Consider the following 18,147-nt stretch of genomic DNA (forward strand, 5'->3'; position numbering starts at 1 on the left):
CAAAGTATTGCTCAAGAGGATCTTGATATAAGGGCTGCATCAACACTTATTTTGCACCTTTTCTAAAAAGGAATTTATCAGCTGTAATTGAGAAAAAATAATCTTATTATCACTAAATTAATAAATGTTTATTATAGCTGTACCAGTCATTCCTAGACCCTCAACTGTTGCTGCGCTCAAAAGCATATTGTTCCTTTCGCTGTTGGCAAAATCTCCAGGCCGATTGGTAACATCTTTCTCCCAATCTTCTAAATATTTCATGAAGTCTTTTTCTAGCCACTAAAATTAAAGAATGACATTTATTTTCTTGAAGCATCCAAAAAAAATGGTTTAATTTACCTTCAAGTTCAAACGTTCGTCGTTTTCATTTTCATAGATAAACATCCTTTTTTTGCTGATGGAAACTTTATGAAAAAGACTCCGGGGGCTCCATTAACCTGTCTATTAGTCGAGTTTTGTTTGGAACTACAAGACCCATATTTGCAGACAATTCGCCGAGGCTTTTTTAAGCCTTGGATGGTTTAATAAATTTGACTCGCCTATAAGATAACCATTTAATAATGTTATTAAAATTGGAAAAAGTTGAAATATATTTAAACGCAATGAATATGTACCTTTAGAAAATAAACCTTCCAATTCATAAGCAAATTTGAATATATTTCAGAGAAAATTTAAATTCGCTCGCTCGATAGAATGCAGAATGATGAAAATGATCAAACGTTCTCTATACCGCTGCCAGATGGCGCTGTAGTTATGCGCGTAAGATCAAAATAAAAGCAACCAATAAGAATCTAGGAGAAAACGTAGCTGTCACATGACAGGAAGTTAACCTGGCCAGATAATACCGACGGGACCGTTTGTTTGGGCGACATGTTTGTTTTTGTACGGTTAAAGGCAGGACCTTCATCTCCCTATCTAAATTCTCTCTGGTCGAGCCCCCGCTATACCCAAAAGTTAGTTCCGATGAAACTGAATCTACGGAGAATCATCCCGTGCCGTTTCATGAGCCCCCTTTTATTTATTTAATTATTATTATGAATAACAACTGCAAAGCCAAAGCCTGGCTTATATGCAGAAAAACAGAATAAACAAGATATAAGATTACATATATAACATGATTTAAAAATCTACATTTTAAAAGAGGGACAATTTTGAGCGGAATTTCTGATAATTTTTCTCGGTTACAATATCGTTGGGGAGCGAATTCCAATCATTAATTACACTATTTGAAAATAAATTAAAACGAACGGAAGATTTGGATTTCGGTTTGTAAAGTTTGAGTGAGTGCCCACGCATTCTTGACTCCCCGCTTAATGAAAACTAATCTGATAAATTAATTTCTAAATTGTTATTAAATTTTTTTTATTAATTTTGTGTCGAATAGAGATGGAATTTATACCAAGAGCATTTAATCGGGAGGGGGCACGGAGCTAATCCAATTTGTTAACCAATTTGGTAAATTGATTTTGCGCTTTTTGCAAACGGAGGAACAATAATCAATAAGCGGGAGAGCGAGCGAATTGTAAAGCTGCTTAATAATTTTAGGGTTCCGAAAATATAAATTACGCCGAATAAGCCTAGCCACCGAACGAACTTGTTTAGTAACTTTATTGGTATGCGCGAAAAATTTAAGGAAAGACCGCAACCTTCAGCCCAACGAACAACCGCATCTTAGTCGCTCTGCAGCGCGAGAGAGTCAGATCGCGAACGAATTTTATGAGATAGTTTCGAATCATCGGAAAAAAGTGAAATTCACGCGATAAGCACCACAGTGGGTAAAGAGTTGACAAAGACGTTAAAGAGTAAAGGTGCCTGTGATAGTCGTTGTTTGTATTTCGATAGTGAAGTTTATAATTTCTGACACTAGGTGTCGCCAGTTATCAGAATCTAGGTTAGGAGTTAGTCCACCGAGAAAGCTCACTCGGGTTTCTACACGTAATCATTCCGAACTGTAATTTTGTTATTCTGTTTATTAAAGTTAACGTTAAATGTACAACTGCCGTAATTAATAAACCTACGATACAACAGCTCCAAAACAGACCCCTGAGGAACCCCCTTACCAACATTGCTCCAAGCAGATGCTTGACCCTGAAGAACGACTCTCTGCTTACGGTCCGTTAAATTATTTTCAATCCACATTAAGGCAGCACCGTCCATACCCGTGGAACGAAGAGCATCGAGAAGACAAGAGTGGGGAATTGAATCAAATGCTTTAGAAAAATCTAAGTGTATAATATGTACACTAAAGCCATCTTAAATCCACATAGACCAAGCATTTGTAGCCTGGAGCAAGTTAGTATGGCATGAACGCCTTGAGAGGAAACCGTGTTGAGAGGGGGAGAAAAATTTAGTGCGATGGAGAAAGGATATTATTTGGTCAAACACCAGATGCTCACTGAGTTTTGGAGCCTGATTCAAATTGCTAATAGTGTGATAAGTAGTAGGATCGGATCTATAACCCTTCTTATGAATCGGCGTAATGTTCGCCTACTTCCAGGAAAGGGGAAGTTCGCAGAGTGAAAACGAGTGAGATATTATAAGGTAAAGTGGAAAAGCTAAAACACTGGAAAGGGATTTAAGCATAAAGGGGTGAACACCATCGGGACCATGAGATTTAGAAGTCTTAAGTTTACCCAATAAAAAGACAATATCGGCAGGCTCGCACGCCAATAATGGTGACAGTGGGGGGGGGTGGGGGGGGCGCTATGAGTTAAAGAAACAATTAAAATATCAAGACCCTGTTCACTGGGAGTATAGGGATCAAGATTTAAGTCCAAAAAAGAAAGTGTACTCGCGATGAAGGAATTTTAAATAGCAACACCTCCAAACGCACTTTAGAACACCGTTCTTGACGGAAAAGAGTGTAACCTGAAATTGCGTGCTCAGCGGCGAGGGCTACCTTGTGCTTTCGAAGAATATGCGTAAGTTCAATGTGTTTATAAACAGAGGTTAGCCCTTGAGCAATTGTGAGGAGAGCTGACGATGACGAGATTGACGATAGAGAAATTGACGAACAAGGCATAATATTATCGAAGCACTGGACATAAAGAGAGGGAGCCGGCCGAAAAGGAGCAGCAAGGGCACTTAGACAGTTAAAGATGGCTGAAAGTGTCGAATAAGAATTAATTTGTTGATTAACACGGTTTTTTAATGTCAGAGTCGAGATATTGGTAGTACAGCAAGGTAATAAATTCGTGAAAGGTGAAATACTGTTAGGCGGAGATGGATAAGCCGGCTTTAATCGTTTTTTGGAGTGGTAGAGTCGGTTATAACAGAACTGCCAGGAGCGGTTCCTCGACTGTTCTGACCGAGAATACCCGGCGCCATCAAGGAGTTCTTCAACCGCTTTGGGATGCTTAGATTGTTTAAGTTTTGTTCGGTCGATTGAGCAAGATTTCATTCCCGAAAGGAATTTATACTTAAGTTTCAGATTAGGAAAAACTAGCTTGACGAGACATGGAGCCGAAATTTTATTACCCAGTCGTTCGACAAAAACATTAGAAAGTTCAGAGTGTAGAAATCCAAAATCCGATAGGAGACCGCTAACATTGGAAATATCGGTTTCCGGTGAGGACTCCGGAAGATTGCGCAGAATTGCGTTTAATCGGCGGCGATTAATTTCCTCCCGTTATTTAAGAGATTCTTCTATACGAGCGTCCAAATCAACGTGACCCAGGGAGGGAGCCGAAGATTCAAAGTTAACGAAGAGTGGGGTGGCGGAGTTGTTAGCACTTTCACCTCGCAGCACGAGGAGCCGGGTTCGATCCCAGCTTGTGGCACTGGGTGAAAACTCGGAACAAGTCCTTCTGCGTTGAGTTTGAAAGTTCTCTCCCCACTGGTTTAAGGGGTTTTCCCCCGAGTTCTTCGGTTTCCCCTTCCATAAAAACTTGTCTAGGTTAACGGTAATAGTTGGTGTATTGAGCTGTTGGCTCGATCTCGTGGCATGCAGGGCTTGCCACCACCCTCCTACGCATTGTAACCCGGCCACCTGAATTAAGGGCTTCAAAAGCCTAGCTGATTATTATTATTATAAAAAAAAAGAAAGTTTCATCCGTTTGTTTTATGGCCGATTGAATAACGGAACAGTCTGAATGAATAGACGAAAATTATTTAAGTAGATCAAGCTTCATAGTATTAAAATCCTCCTGGATCTTTAAAATTTCTTGTCCTTGAGTAGCTATGTCAGATGATAATAACTTGATGTTCCGAGAGCTGGCTAAGGTCATGTTCACGATGGGCAATCAACGAATCAACTTTCTTTTGAAGGGCAGCAAGCCGAGCCTCCATAAGTTCACAACGAGCAGTATGAGGGCAGTTTGAGGATACTTGGTCAGTATTAATTGGAGGCACCAAGGTGATATCGGGTGATATATTAAATGCATCCCCAGGCGACGGCAAAAGAGTTTGACATTCGTCAAGCGGCAACGATTTATCCAAAATAAAATCGTTCAAAAGCTCCGAAGAAACAGAGGGGTGACTATATGCACTTCCGTTTGACCATCAACGAAAACAACCGACGAATGCAAGTTCGATCGCAATTTCCTCGTTGGTTGATTAAAAGGAGCCAATGTTGTAGAATCCAATTGTTTATTAGCGTTACGTAAGCGAAGGTGCGTTAAAACGACAGACTGCAGCATTTCGCGAGATTTCAAAATATAATTACGCACGCTCGCGAAAATAAAAACTTTAAATAAAAAAATGGGCCGAAAAAAACCGAAAAAACTACCTTTATAGGCACCGAAAAACGGTAGTAAAACCGAAAATATCAGCCCGATCAGGAAACTGAAGCCGAAACTTGGTATGCGGAACCTTCAGGAACCGGAATATTATAAAAACTCTGGTTAGGAAGCTCGAGAAACACTAGGAAAACCGAAAAAGCACGGAGCGTAATAAAACACGTTTTACTAGTTTTCCTTTATCTCAACCGCCGATTCTCCGATGATCCCGAGAATAAGCATCCGACGACATGAGACCCGACCCCTCGCCCAACCAGATGTTTTAGACCGAAACCCGAAGTAACTACGTCGCTGGTAAGAAGTTCGTCGTCGTCCACTGGACATCCGTACCGTAATCCGGCTCGTTAGTTACCGTAATTCGGGCATCCGTGCCGTAAGCGAGACGAACGAACGGTTGGAACTGTCACCACGAAACAAGAAGTCTCCCATCGAGCCCCTCCAAGAAAACGCGTGTGCGTGTGTCTTGCGTAATCCGGAAGCTCCCGCAACCCGGAATCCCGTAAATCGAAGAGCAGCCACGAAGATAATCAAGTGATAATTAGAAATTTATCATACCCTCCTCCACCGTAGAATATCCAGGGTCAAAGTCTGAATTAACTGTCTAAGCCAAGAGAAGAAAGTTTCTAAGAAAGGTGCAATCCCTCGCTATTGTCCGAGGAAAGGTTAAATTAAGCACCCTCGAGGTCGAGAGCTCATATCCATTTCGCATCGTTATACTGCTAGGAGCAAATTTTGCCGTTCGTTTTCTTCCCCTCGCCTTATTATTTTGTAAAGGTATTTGGAGTGTTAGACTTAATTGTAGCTAGCCGTAATTGTAGTGTTTTATTTTAATTGAACTGATCAGAGTCTACTATTCCCTCGATATAAAAAACCAATAATAACTGATTCCCCCTCCCTCCTCCCAATTTTATTACTTTTGTGTAGTGTTTTATTTATGAGTGTTAAATAAAGATTTTGTGATTGACTAAAGACAAAGGTTTTCATTCTGAATTCGAATTTTCCCCCCACATTTTATTTTTTTCTTTTCACCTGTATGTAACCCCTTCTCTCGTATTTAATTCACCCCACGATAAGGCCACGAATCGCATTTTGTCATCATTTTTCCCCACCTTGGTGAATTAATATCCTCGAGCAAGTGCTAGGAATAATTTTCTGGACCGTACTCGTTATCCTAACCGATATGATACGTTGTTTGAGAAATATCAATCATTACGATATTTTACTAAAAAGGTTGCAGTGTTTATTTCTGGGTAAGTTATTTGTGGATCGGTCTACACTAACTCGCAACTTAGCGAAGGCATAATTTTCGTGATTACTAACAATAGCCGCGTTAAGCTTTTTTCACGGGTAGGCTAAGAATTTGGTGGCCCACCTATAATCAGAAGGGGGGGGGGGGTTAAGTGACTATCTTAAAACAGGCAAGTCCAAGTGCAAGTGAATTTTAGACACCCGAGCGTACCTCTTTTCCCGCCAAACGTTTAGCGAAAAGAGAGCGGGCGATGTTCGTCTGCATGTTAGGGGTTTGTGCGCTTTAAAGTGACGCCACCTATGAGCGGAATAATTGCAGATAATTAAACCAGAGTGCACAACGAGAGATGTCACTAGTGGGCCGAGTGAAGACACTTGCGTGTGGGAAAATAGAGAAACAAAAAAACGCCGTTAAAATCGCTAAAAGCACTACTAATACAATTTTATCCATAAGATAACAAACTCTTTTCCGTCTGCTCTTCGTATTTACAGCCAATTCGTTGATAGGCGCCATAAAAAAATTGGCCGTAGCCAATTGGGCTTACCAGTAAAACTATGATGCCAATAAAGGAGATGATGAAGATGAACAGAAAAAAACAAAATAAATATAGAATTAATGAATTCATTCATTTATTCTTAAAATAAAACAAGTTTGTGTAGGTCGATATGATTATGGCCAGTTCATATAATATAGGGTCGGCAAACCGACTCAAAATAATACCAAGACGATATTTACAGAGTTTTCTCTCAAAGTTAGTTTGGTCGCTTTAGAGTCGGCGTTTAGTCGATGACCAAAAACCGACTCTCCGACTACTTCCCGACCCATATCCGACCTTCTTGTGCTACAGGGGACTAATTCGTAAATATGTGGTTCCCTGCCAAAATCACCGGGGAACAGGGGAACTGCAAAGGGGACATTTTCACTAGGGAAGTTCACCTTCAGCTTATTTCTAAAACCGGTGTACATTGCATGCGGAAAATAACAATATTTAAATTTGCTAGTTTTTTGATATGGATAAAAGAAAATTCGTTTTCCAAGCATCGTCGAGTGACAAATGAAGAACTGTCAAAAGTTAGGAGCCATCAACTAGACTTCTCGAGATTAGCGGAATTTTACACATGTGGAATGTATTGCGATCTGTGGTCAGACTTTAATTTATAAATGACGGTAGTGTCTTTACGAAAGAAAGTTAGCTAGAACAGGAATCAAGTTATACGAGGACTGATCTGAAGGAAAACACTTTTATTTCGATGAAAACGAATATTTTGTCAGAAAAAAAAACAAGCAACCGCGTCGAATTTATGAACGATCTCTAAAATAGATTCTAAACACAAAATACATCTTCCCCTGTAGCAAATTAGAGTCGGGCCGACGTCGGCAAAGGGTACTACACATTAAAGTCGGCCGACCTTTGGATTTAGGGTTAATGTCGAATCCAATAATTAAATGTGTCTATTTTAAGTCGGATAATGGTCGGCATACCGACCATAAATAGTCCCAAAAATGGATTAACGGTTTTAGTGTATAATCAAAAGGCTTTAAAAGTCGCTCGATGACTTAGGCCTAGGTTGGTGCCTTGGGCAAGGGCGTATATAAGGGCAGGGGGTGCCTAATAAAAATCAGTGAAACTTCCGTTATTACCCCCTCAACCCCCCCCCCCCCTGAAATAAAATCCTGGATACGCCCTTGGCCTTGGTTTTAGCCTAGCTGATTATTATTATTATTTACGTTTTTAGGTCGGCATTTGGACGTTGACTATAAAGCGACTTTTCGACTGTATCCCGGCCCTAAAAAGCTATATCACGTCTAAATTAGTTGAGAACAAGATGAAATTATAATGACATAACGTGGTTTCTTCTCCCTTATTCCGGGATTTCGGAGTAGGGTAAGAAGAGTAACGCTATGACGTCATTTTACTCCGATTCTGTGGTGGCGAATAGTTTGAGTAGAAGAAAAAAAGTTTTTCCAAAATGGCTGCCTGTTTCATTTTTAGCAGATAAATTCTGGCCATCGGACGAAAAAATCCGATTTACTCCTTAACATCCCTTTTAAGAAGGAGTAAAAAGAGTAGCCCTAAAACTCCGGAAAACGTGAATAGTTTATGGGCCGGAGATTAAATCGTTTAAGGGTAAAAAGAGTACACTTTTAGTCCGACAAACCACCTATTAAACAACGAAATTTAAAAGTTTCTTTCCAAAATTGAGAAGTTTTCTTCTCCGGAACCAAATTCGACCGTGACAAAAGCATCCGGGGTCAGTGAGACACCCTGATAATTATCCCCAGTTTGATCACTGAAGGAACACCCATGATGTCATAAATGGGCTCATCGAATGAGAGGCTTTCAAATTTGAAAGATAAATTTCTTAGGAACCAAATTCCAAATGTCGTCTTCTAGAACAGGAATTGAGGAAAATCATTTTATTTGATTCAAAATGAAGATTAATATTTTAATAAGAAAAAGGCAAGCAATGTCGTGGAATTTATGGACGATGTCTGGAAAAGAACAGAAAAGCCAAAACGTCTTGGAATACGTCTTAATTAGTTGGCAACCAATAAAATGATAAGATTAAGTTGGATTCTAAAATTCAGAAGTTAGTTCTTCAGTATCGCATTCCAAGGTTCGTAAAAATGCTCGCCGCACTATATCGCATTTGACCTTGACAAGAGTGTTCGCGTTCTTTGATCTCCCAACTCTTCTAGTTTGACGACTGACGGAACACCCACAAGCTCCATAAAGTCATAAAGGGGCTCTACTTTGATGGCCCTGACATCGACTGAGAGGTTTCCATTGCCAAGAACCACTTCCCTCTTAATGGGTAGGGTCGCGGTTGGGTCGGTTTCCGGGTGGGAACTTTGGGTTAACTTTGGGTTTTACGACGTGGGCGGAGTAGCGGTTTTCAGTGAAAGATTGAATCGGATCATTTGTGACGCGTCAAAGCTGCACGGATCAAGAACTAACTAACAAGGGTCTCGAACAGCCGTTGTTTGGTGTCCTGGATCAGGTTCATGACGGGTCGAAGCACCACTTTGCGGGAAGACTATGAATTTGAAATTATTTCTGTTGCTATTGAAGCCACGCATATTTTCAAAAGGAAAATTAAACTTGATTTAGAAATATAATGGGGAATTGTTGAATACGAACATAAAATTACCATTATCAAGTGTACAGTTCTTTCGTTTCGGAAGGTAGCTGGATACAAATTTAAGACTTGAACGCTTTTTCGCTCGTCTCGTACTTACCGCCATGAAACTAGCCTGACCGTAATTTTGCCAATAAAGGGGAGTAGGGAGTGACACATTTCCTACTCGAAATCATTCGATTACAGGAATCGTCAAGTGTCATAATTATGGCTTGACGACAAATTAATTCTAGTCTATTCCTCGACCCTGAATTCTGTAGAGCGATTCATTGCTTTCACTCAGGGATTGTAAATTTAACAATAATAATTGTTAACTATCCGGCAAAGCCAATTCCCGGCATAAATAATTTACTCAGAATTTCTAAAGACCTCGATCAAACTAGCCTTTACGTGGCGAGTGTTTTAAGTACTTATAATATATTGTAATTTAATATGATCGGTAATCTATTCTAATTAATTTAAATATATTATCGAAAGAAAACTAATTGGTTTTAATAAAAATAACTCTTAATTACAATAAGATGCATTACATATTGTCCATGAATGCAGGATATTTCGCGTTAAATAATTCCCTTGTACTCAGCGAAATCGATACATTTTACGAAAACTAAAATGGGGGGAAAATTCGAATTCAGAATGAAAACCCTTTGTCTTTAGCCAATCACAAAATCTTTCTTTAACACTCATAAATAAAATACTACACAAAAGTAATAAAATTGGGGGGAAATCAGTTATTATTGTTCTTTAGATATGGAGGGAATAGTTCTTTTCGTTAGTAGGACGGTTAGGCCATCACTAGTACTATTTATTACTTTTAAACGGGGGATAACATGCAAAACAATAACAAGGAAAATAGAATGACGAATTAAAAAAGTTTCTTACGATTCTCGATAGGATCGGTCCCAACATTTTTTCTTTCTGACATTCTGATGTTAGTCAGCGGGAGGAAACGAAACAAACAATATACACTAGACTCTGATCACTACAATTACGGCTGGCTACAATTAATTCTACAACTCCAAATAACTTTAGAAAATAATATGGCGAGGGGAAGAAAACGAACGGCAAAATTTGCTCATATAGCAGAATAACGATGCGAAACGGATATGAGCTCTCGACCTCGAGGGGGTTTAATTTAACCTTTCCCCGGACAATAGCGAGGGATTGCACCTTTCTTAAAAACTTTCTTCTCTTCTCTTAGACAGTTAATTCAGACTTTGACCCTGGATATTCTACGGGGGAGGAGGGGTATGATAAAGTTATAATTATCACTTGATTATCTTCGTGGCTGCTCTTCGATTTACGGGATTCCGGGTTACGGGAGCTTCCAGATTACGGGGTTCCGAATTACGCGTTTTTTTGGAAGGGCTCGACGGGGGACTTCTTTTTTCGCGGTGACAGTTCCAAACTGTCCATTTGTCTCGCTTACGGCACGGTTGCCCGAATTACGGTAACTAACGAGCCGGATTACGGAACGGATGTCCGGATAACGACGACGAACTTCTTACCAGCGACGTAGTTACTTCGGGTTTCGGTCTTATGTCGTCGGATGCTTATTATCGGGATCATCGGAGAATCGGCGGTCAGCTGCGAGTTGTTTCGTTCGAGGGGGCTCATGAAACGGCTCTGGAGGATTGTCCGTAGATTCAGTTTCATCGGAACTAACTTTTGGGTATAGCGGGGGTTCGACGGACGCGGTCGCGAATGGACTTAGCGGACGGTCATTCCGGACTTGGATTCCGAAGATTCATCTCGGATTTGGAGCGACCGAAATTTTTCCCGGCGTTGATTCGATTATATAAACTTCCTTATGTTCACTCTAGGCAGAGAAACACTTTTCTCTCTTGTTTAGGGCCCTGTCCTCTGGTTTTGTTCCGGGGATTTGTGGGGCGGAGCGGAAAAAACGAAAGTAACTGGTGACCTCCCATTTTATTTGGGTCATTGATGCACCCCATACTCGGTCCTATCATGGTACGGAGGACGTCGTTTCGTTTGGAAGGGTCACTTGTGGTTGTTTCCACGTGATTGCGGGGGTCTCAGGGGTGCCAGGGAGTCTCGAGGTTACTTCATTTTTGTCTCCAAGCGGAAATGTCCAGACTCCTCCGCGACCTTCTGGCGGCAGCCTTGAAAAACGTGCGCTTTTGTTGGGATCTTGCTACCTGATGGTGGGCTAGAGGCTCGCGAATATGTTAATGATTCTATGGGATCGCTGTGAGCTGAGGGGATATTAAGGGTCTAGTTCGGAAAGTTTTTGGGAAAAACTGGGTTGGAACGGTTCGGAATGCGTTGCACCATGGTCTTGTGGCAGAGGGAAAATACGCCGATTATCTCTATAATGCGAGGGCTCTAATCTTAGCATTGGTGAAGGCTGGGATTTAGTTTATAATTAATTTTAAGAGAACGATTTAATTGATTAACTTATTTTTTATATTTAAGGGTAGGTTAGACCAGATCCTATGAGCTTTGTAAATTATACGGGATTCTTATGTACCAGTCATAAATTATTTAAGTTCTTAAGTTCAAGTTAATTTTAATTATTTCTAACTCGTGGGGGTTATTATTATGTATTAGATCATAAAATTATAAGACGTTTGGTATATGGTACGTTACGAGGGGTTAAGAATACCCATCAAAATTAATTAAATTAATATAAAAACAATGTGTTCAAGACCAGATGGGTCTGACGCGGGGGCTTTGAGAATCGGTAGTCAGAGTGCGGGGGACGTAATTATAAAACGAATCTTACCAACATAAATAAGATAAAACTGTTACAGAACTAAACAAGTTGGCAAGCCAAAATATACCTCTCCTCGGAAGAATTGTCCCTAGCGGTATTAATTTTTCGAGATGACTTTTAAAGATATATCTCCGCAATTCCGAGATATTTATTAAAAATGAAATCCCGGTTCTATCCCGCCCGGTATAAAATTTTAATTATAATTAAAATAATTGAGACGAAACAACAGAGTATAATTTATTCAGAATATTATAAATTAAGTAGTTACAACAGCGAGTTAGACGTACTAAAACAATGCACAATTGAATTTAACCCTATTTACGGTACAAGTTTATCAGTTAAATATAATACGAAGCCAATATTAATGAAAGAAATGTCTACAGAGGGTATTTGTATTTTTCTCGCTTACGAAATACTTGCCGAATCTTTAACGCTCATTTTATTTCAAATTAAACAGCTTAATCGGTCGAGAAAACGTTTAAAATAAATTACGAAGTAATGACGACCCAGTTAAAAACCAGACCAACATAAGTGTAAGCGCTCGATGTATACAACTCGATAAAAAAATACGACTGAAAAAACGAAATAAAATACAAATAAAACGAAAGATATTTAAAAATAAAAGAACTGATCCTAATAAAACGTGAAAATACCCTCCACGTCACGCACATTCAAAATACGCAGAAGTAACGTTATACTGTATCTAGTTTAAAATATTATAGTATCAAAAAATTAAAATAACGAATAGAAAAATACACAATAACAACCCAATCAATCAGACTTCAGAAACAAAACTCATTGAAAAATATTATAACGCAGTCAAGCAATCAGACTTCAGAATCAAAATAATTCATAGAAAAATATTATAACGCAGTCAAGCAATAAATTAGTTCAAATACTTAGAAATCAAGCAATAGAAAATATAATATCAAGAAGCGCAACACCATACCATTCACAAATACGATTTTTCACGTTATTATAATGAAACCGGATAAGCTTTTGACATGACTTACGCTCATAAAGGTTCCTCTAAGACTGGACGATTATGCGGGAAAAAGGAAATAAACTTAAAAAATAGTAGATACAAATATAAAACAGAAAAAGCCAACAATACCAAAGATTAGACAAAAAAGAACGTAATCTCGATCAGTTAAAAAACACAACAAACAAGATTTGACCTTTAAAATTTCATATGTAAAAAATGTAGACTTTAAAAACCATTAATATACTCTTCTGCTAAGCTGAGTTTATAATTTTCTAAGAAACGTTATATGCATCAGTGGTTCAGTGGTAGAACATTCGCCTGTCATATAGAAGGGCTCGGGTTTGAGTCCTGGGCGGCGCATCCTTTTTAATCAACAAAGAAGACGTTACATTCGATGCAATCATTTAAATGGAACACGAAATTTCGTTCTATTTTAAAAACTGAAATTTAATGCTCTGTTAATTTGTTATAAACGATTCCGTTTAAGCTAAGCTTATAATTTTCTTTGAACCGTAACATGTATCGGCGGTTCTGTGGTAGAACACTCGCCTGTCATGCAGGAGGGCTCGGGTTCGAATCCCGCCCGATGCGATCGCAAAATTGATACTAAGACGATTACCGTAAACAATTGGTGGAAACCCTGGCATTTGAGACCTTTATCGTGACCCTCAGCACTCGGTCCGTCCCAAAAATCGGTATGAAAAAGTTGGAAATCAAACAACCATACATACAAACGCATACACAACAAAATCATCCACCATAACGCAAACTCAACATACCCACACTACACATAAACATTACAATAATAACACTTCCAATGAAACTAAGTTGAAACCGTCACGACGGTGAGCGTGAACGAAAAAAAAAAACAAGCGCACCATGCCGCACCAACCGTGAACGCTTACCGTCAGACGGTGGTTTTGACAACCTTTAAAGTTCTGCAAAAACGGTTTTTCGACTTTGCTCCGGTAACGCGTTTTGTACTTTGCCCCGGTAACGCATTCGCAGAATATAGACACACAGACAGACACGATGATTGTAAAACCCCTCCTAAGGGACATAGTCCCCTCGGAGAGGTAAAAATAGGTTAGAATATTTAGAATCAGAAAATAGAAAATCCAATATCTGGTATTAAAGAATCACCAGAAGACAGACCCAAATTAGCCAAGACGGCGAATGACATAATTACAGGCCTACTAGGATATCAAATAGCAATCAAACACCATCAAATTTTTAGACGAGGTCAACCACAAGAAGCGGTGACAAGAAAAAAGTTATTAAATTACCAGATACCCAAACGAAAATCGATCTCCTGAAATTAAGTAATAAATTAGCGGTAACGGGAATCTTCTATCGGCGGACTTCACGTACTCCGTCTCAAGAAAAAACTCGATACTATTTAAGACAATTTCTGAAAGAAAAAGGGAGAGGGAAAGGCAAATTCATTTCCAATTTTGTAGTGGAAAGTGAAGGCCTCCAGGAAACCTACAACGAGACTACAAACTTGGTTGAGACAAAAAGTAAAAAATAATAATTTATCATCGATAATAAACCCGTTAGTTACTTTCTCTAATACAGTTTTGAACCTTGTATACGATAATGTGCGAAGTGCCAATTGTAACTTGCCGTCTCTTTATGCCATTATCTGCAACCTAAATGTCAACCCAGAAATATATGCCCTCACGGAAACATGGTATAAAGACAATACCCCATATATTTGCCTACCTATTCTTACTATGGCATTGGAAATCGCAAGGGGGGGAGGCATCGGTTTCTACTATAAAAAGGACCTATCCATTATACAAATTACAGACCTAACATTATTTAATTCTGAGAGTTGTGTAATTAAAAACTCAAAAACCGATTTTACTATGCAGTCATTTATCGTCCACAATGTTGTCAGAATTTATAGCCCGGTGTACCGGTAAGAAAAGAACCACACCACCGGAGGCCTATCATCAGAATGCCCTACGCCAGCGTCAAATTTTGAATAAATAAACTGGTCTGAGCAATTATTTAACTGGTCTTTGACCACCTGACCACCGTTATTTCCAAGGCTGGTCCACATACCGCTCACTTAAAAAACTTCTTTGACTCAATGAAATATATAATTAGCAAGATAATGTTAGAGAGTAAGAAAAAGAAAATAATTGTTGCGGGTGACTTTAACATAGACTTCAACTCCGTGCTCTAACGAACTACTTGATCTAATCATTGGCTATAACCTCCATCAAACCTTTTTGGAACAAACAAGAATATCTGGAAAATGTATAGACAACATCTTTGTAAGCTATATCACTACTAGCCGTGCCTTAGATATCGATATATCCGACCACACAGTCCTCTACCTTGAAGATGAGAATAGAATAGAACCTACAAAACCTAGAGCAATAAGAAATTTTAGCATAAACAATTTAAAAAAATTTGAGAGTAAAATTGCGGAAATTAACTGGAACAATTTATACAATATAGAAGATATTAAAGAAGCGTATAACCTATTCGAATCTAGTTTAAAAAAACCATATGACGATTGTTTTAATTTTATAAAATTAACTAAAAAAGAAGAATCATGGATTAACCCGGAAATAAAAAAAATGCTAAAAGTTAAACACAAATATCAAAAATTGGCTAAATGAAACCCCCCCGCTAAAAATATTCTGGATTACAAAGAGATAAGAAACTTCACAAATAATAAAATAAGAGATATAAGTAATAACCAATACTCACAAAAACTACTTCGGTGTAAAAATTCGAAAGAAAAATGGAAAATTTTGGATCAATTAGCTAACAGAAATATTCCCCCCATAACTGATATACCGTTACATCCAAACAAGCTAAATAATTTTTTTACTAAACCAATCCCCGCTAAGGCAGAAGCGGAAATAACTCTACAACGTTCTAATGACTTCACAATATCCCTATTTCCAGTTACTGATCAAGAAATCATAACCATTTCGAATTCGATACTAAATAATACGGCTGTAGGTCTTGATAATCTACACCCTAAACCTTTAAAACACATACTTCTCTTAATACTTGCGGCCATTGTTTTCCTAATTAATCTCTCTTTTGCAGTAGGATCCTACCCCGATAGGCTTAAAAATACAATAATTGTTCCAATTCATAAAAAAGGGGAACTAAATGATGTCAAAAATTTCCGTCCGATTTCCATCCTAAACTTCATTTCTAAAATATTTGATAAAGCTTTTTATAATAGATTACTGGCGTTTACTGATAAACATAAACTGTTATCACAGCACCAATTTGGCTTTCGTAAAAAAAACGGGTACTGTTAACGCTATTTGTGAAGTTTATAGAAAAATACTAAATCACCTTGATAATAGTGAATTAGCGGTAGGGGTCTTTCTTGACCTGTAAAAGGCTTTTGACTCAATTTCCCACAAAGCCCTATTACATAAACTTGATAGACAAGGGATATGGGGGAAAGCTAATGAATGGCTAAGTAGCTACCTATTAAATAGAAAATGCTGCACTAAAGTTAATGGAAATTTATCCGATTTTAAAGTATTAAGTAACGGTATTCCCCAGGGCTCTATAATTTCGCCATTGTTATTTAATTTATTTGTAAACGATATTGCCGATTTAATAAAAACAGGAATAACCCCCTACGCAGACGACACGCTCCTCCTTTTGGCAGTAAATCCATAAATAAAATAATAGAGAAAACAAATAAAGCTCTAGCCCAAATTAATTGCTGGCTGAAAAAAATAACCTCGATCTCAATCTAGACAAAACGGTCCACATTATATTTCATAACATTAATAAATCAAGTAATACTAATATTGATGTCAGTATTGGCAGCCATAAGCTGGAAAGAGTAGAATCGTACAAATACTTAGGGGTAATCTTCGATTCTAATTTAAATTGGAAGGCCCATGTTGAGTCAGTATGTAAATCACTCCGACAAAAGTGTGGCATCGTACATAAGATCAAGAATATTGTAGGCCACAACTCTTTGAAAGAATTATACTATGCATTGTTATACTCGAAAATTAACTATGCATTCTGTATTTGGGGCAATACATCGAAATACAATATCGACAGAATCACAACCCTTCAGAAGCGAATAATAAGATCAGTCAATAAAGCTAATTACTTAGAGCACACAGCATGTTTGTTTAAAAATAATAAAATCTTAAATATATCCCAACTTTTTAAATATGTAACAATTCTGTTCCTATATAAAGACCTTCATGGTGATAAAAATAACTATTCAAACTAATAAAATAAAATCAACCCGAGCTAACGATCTTATACAATGCCCCCGCTGTAAAACCAGTAAAAAAATAACATCTATTCTCTATAATGGCATAAAATTGTTTAATGCTATCGATATTAATACTAATGAGGCCATATTTAAGCGGAAATTAAAATTATATGTTATGAATCAGGGATCGACTTGATATTATTTCTTTTGTGTTTTGTTAGGTAAAATTTGTCAATTTAATTTATGTCTTTTATATCTACCTTTTACTTTTTATCACAGTTGTGCATTCAATTTTACAAGAGTCATTTTGTTCATTATTTTTTTTCTTTATTCATGTTATGTAGACTAGCAATTTTTTATTGTAAACACCTGGGCTTACAAGTCACTTGTGACTTAGCCCACACCCCCCTTGTACAACCCCAATTATGATTACTAACAATAAAAAAAAAAAAAGTAAATAAAAAAAAAATATATTTATATATGTAGGTAGGGGAAAGTGAAGCTTAAGGGTTACAACACGTTAAAATTTAGCTTATGTTTAATCGCTTGTATTTATACTAGATGGCGCCAATTCTAGCATTTTGGGGCGAAAAGAATAAATACTTAGGGTCACTTGAGGTAAGTGCGATCAAAATATTTTTGTTTTGGTGTTTACTTGAATTACTCCTAAACTAAAAATAGCACCCTCTTAAGAATTGGTACCATTAATATGGCTACTTTATCCTGCACAACTACGCAATCAAATTTAATATCAAATAAATAGTTATTTAAATATTAATCATTTATTATAACTCTGTTACTGCTCACACTTACCCCCAAAATGCGAGTAAAGTGGGATAGAGGGGTGGGGTAATTGTCATCACGCGAAATCCTTGACCAATAACATACAGAGGTTAAATATGGTGTCCCATTAAGCTTACGTTGTCTAATAAACCGTAAATTATTTAACCAAAATTTAACATTGATTAACTGTCACACTTGAACTCTCACTGTAAATTTTGAAAGAGTTTTTCTAGATTAAATTTTAAAAACCTCAAATTATTATCCAAAATAAAAACATTTTCCTAGCAGG

This window comes from Leiobunum rupestre, chromosome 3 (genome assembly GCF_980474605.1).
Source record: "Leiobunum rupestre chromosome 3, qqLeiRupe1.1.hap1, whole genome shotgun sequence".
NCBI classification, from domain to species: Eukaryota; Metazoa; Arthropoda; class Arachnida; order Opiliones; family Sclerosomatidae; genus Leiobunum; species Leiobunum rupestre.